Below are 3,032 nucleotides of genomic sequence, written 5' to 3'. Positions count from 1 at the left end.
AGGGTCAGATTCAGAGCAGAGAACAGAGGCAGAGGTTCTGATTTGCCCCAAGGAGAGGAGGTCAGACGGTTGTATCAGTTGGTAATTTTGCGGGTCTTGTAGCAGGAAGATCAACCCCGATGCCAGTTTGTACACATTATGAGAAGAACCACAGAGGAAAGTGTAGATTGCTAACTGGTGGATGTTTTAGATGTGGGTCCATAGAGCATTTTTTGAGAGATTGCCCACAGAAAAGTGCTCCCACAGCTCCACCACTGACTCAGAGGCCTACCCCGACAGTACAGAGGGGTAGAAGATCCATAAGACCAGAGATAGATGGTACATCACAGAGAGCTTCTGAGACTATAGAACAACCCGAGGTTGAAGTAGCACCCCGCGTGTACGATATGGCTTGAGAGGAGCCAGACCTGGTAGATGTTGTCAGAGGTACATTTTCTAATTATAACACCTTTAAATATGTATTGATAGACACTAATTATGTTCACCCCTATATATACATTGTACCTCTTGTTAAAAGAGGATACCGAGAGATGGGTTAGAAGATGACATGCTTGTCACCAACCCTTTGAACCATAAGGTTATGGTAGATTATCAATCGAAAAGGATCATATCAAAGATAATAGATGGAAATGAGAAGGAGGCTATATATGAGATGAAAGAAGATGAGTACAGAACTAGTTGAGGATAAAAAAAGAAAAAAGAGTTAGTATATTGGGATATACCGTGGTAACTATGCAACAATCTTGATGTTTGTGCTGTAAGCTGCAGATTACAGTACCGACTTGGGACTATTGTGTAGAGCTACGTATTTCCAATAGTAAATCGAGATAAGGATAAGATTGTAGAACGATGATTACTAAGACAGACTAAAGAAAAAGTTAAGTATTATAACACTAAAAGGAGAAAAGATAAGGAGATAGCGGTCCCTCGATTATTTACACTGTGTAAATTTTGAGGACGAAATTTTATTTAGAGGGGAAGAAATGTAACGCACTCACCATAGGTAGCCCATACATTTTACTATTCTGATGACTAATGTCTATTTGGACAGTTAAAATGTCTGGAACTACACCTAGACTATAGTGAGGAGGCATAAATTGAAGAAATAAATGTTAAGAAAATATAGGAAAAATATAGAGAAAAAAATAAATTAAAGTTTAGAGAATTTATAAATTGGTACAAAAATAATAAAAATAACCCAATATGCACTACTAAGGGCATTTTGGTCATTTCACCCCCAAAGGTGAATTTTGACCTAAATGTCAAAATAAAAAAAAATAGAGAATAAAATAATTAGCATTAATTAAAATTTATGAAATATATTAGGAAAATGAGAAGAGAAAAGAAAAGAAAAGAAAAAGCTTAGGAAAATTCAAAAAAATATATATAAATAGGCACTAGAGGACAAAGTCCCACCCACTTCCATCTTCTTCCTCCATTTCTTCTCTCTCTTTTTCCCTCATTTCCTCCATTGTTGTTAAGCTTCCAAGCTTGATTTCCCAAGCTTCGACCCATCAAAACCTTTAGCACCCTTCACAAAAAATACTCCCCACTCCATAAGGAAGCCATAGATACCTATAAGAAGCAAGAAAGTTGAGGTTTGGGAAGCTCAAGTAAGGTTAGTGCACCAATCCCTCTTCTTCTCTTTATTAAACATGAAAAGCATGTTTAGCTAAGCATAAATACCATTAAAACAAAAAAAAATCTAAAGGAAAGAACCCTTGAATTTTTGGCAGCCATGAAACTTGAAGTTTATTGCTTTTAAGTGATGAAAAATGGTTCCATGAGAATGTGTAATGAGTTAAAATGTTTGGGTGTTTGATTGTGTAGTGTTTGTGTAAATTTGAAACTTTGAAAACTAGGGTTTGTGTAAATGTTGAGGACTTTGTGTAAAATGTTGAAATTGACCTATTGAGTTGAGATTGTTGCTTATAGAAGTGTATTGCATGCAAATTGAAGTAAGAAAGTTGGAGGAATTGAGATATTGGGAGTGTTCAATTTTCTGCAGGTTTAGACTCAATGAGTCCAGTGGGTTTATTGACCCATAACTGAAAATGTGTGGCTCTAATTGGTATGAGGCCAATTGGAGGTGAAATTAGACTCAACATAGCCCATTTTCTATGAAGAAACCATGCCCAAATTCTGTCCAAAACTTGACCTAAATACTGCCCAAATTCGGATTACCCTGCACCAAACCCAGAAAATGACCAAATGAACAGTACGTGTTCATTTGGTCATAACTCTCTCTATACTAGTCCAAATGACCTAAATTTTCATCAATGGAAAGCTTAGACATAGGGCTACACTTTTCATGAAGACCACTTGACCCAGTTTTGCCTTTAACTAATTCAAATTGTCAGCACAAGTTGGGTCACTAAAACTGCCAACCCAAAAAATGACCAAATGAATAGTACGTGTTCATTTGGTCATAACTCTCTCTATACTGGTCCAAATGACCTAAAATTTCATCAATGGAAAGCTTAGACATAGGGATACACTTTTCATGAAGACCACTTGACCTAGTTTTGCCTTTAACTAATTCAAATTGTCAGCACAATTTGGGTCACTAAAACTGCCAACCCAGAAAATGACCAAATGAACAGTACGTGTTCATTTGGTCATAACTCTCTCTATACTGGTCCAAATGACCTAAAATTTCATCAATGGAAAGCTTAGACATAGGGCTACACTTTTCATGAAGACCACTTGACCCAGTTTTTCCTTTAACCAAATCAAATTGTTAGCACAAGTTTAGTCACTAAAACTGCCAACCCATAAATTGTCCAAAATACTGTTCCTTTGGTATTTTGACCATAACTTGAGTTCTATAACCCTAAATTCAGTGATTCAAAACTGAAATTCAAGTTTAAACATAGAGGAGCAATTGTTATGAAGGAAGTGTGACTAAATAGACATCCTAACCTTGTCAAATTCCTAGATAAATATAACACATCAACATGAACCTAAAAAAAGGTTCATGGGAAAAATGCTATATATGATAATTAAAATACTCATAAGGATAATTAAATATT

Source organism: Hevea brasiliensis, chromosome 9 (genome assembly GCF_030052815.1).
Source record: "Hevea brasiliensis isolate MT/VB/25A 57/8 chromosome 9, ASM3005281v1, whole genome shotgun sequence".
Lineage (NCBI taxonomy): Eukaryota > Viridiplantae > Streptophyta > Magnoliopsida > Malpighiales > Euphorbiaceae > Hevea > Hevea brasiliensis.
The sequence above is the reverse complement of the archived record's forward strand: the minus strand, read 5'-3'. Positions refer to the sequence as shown.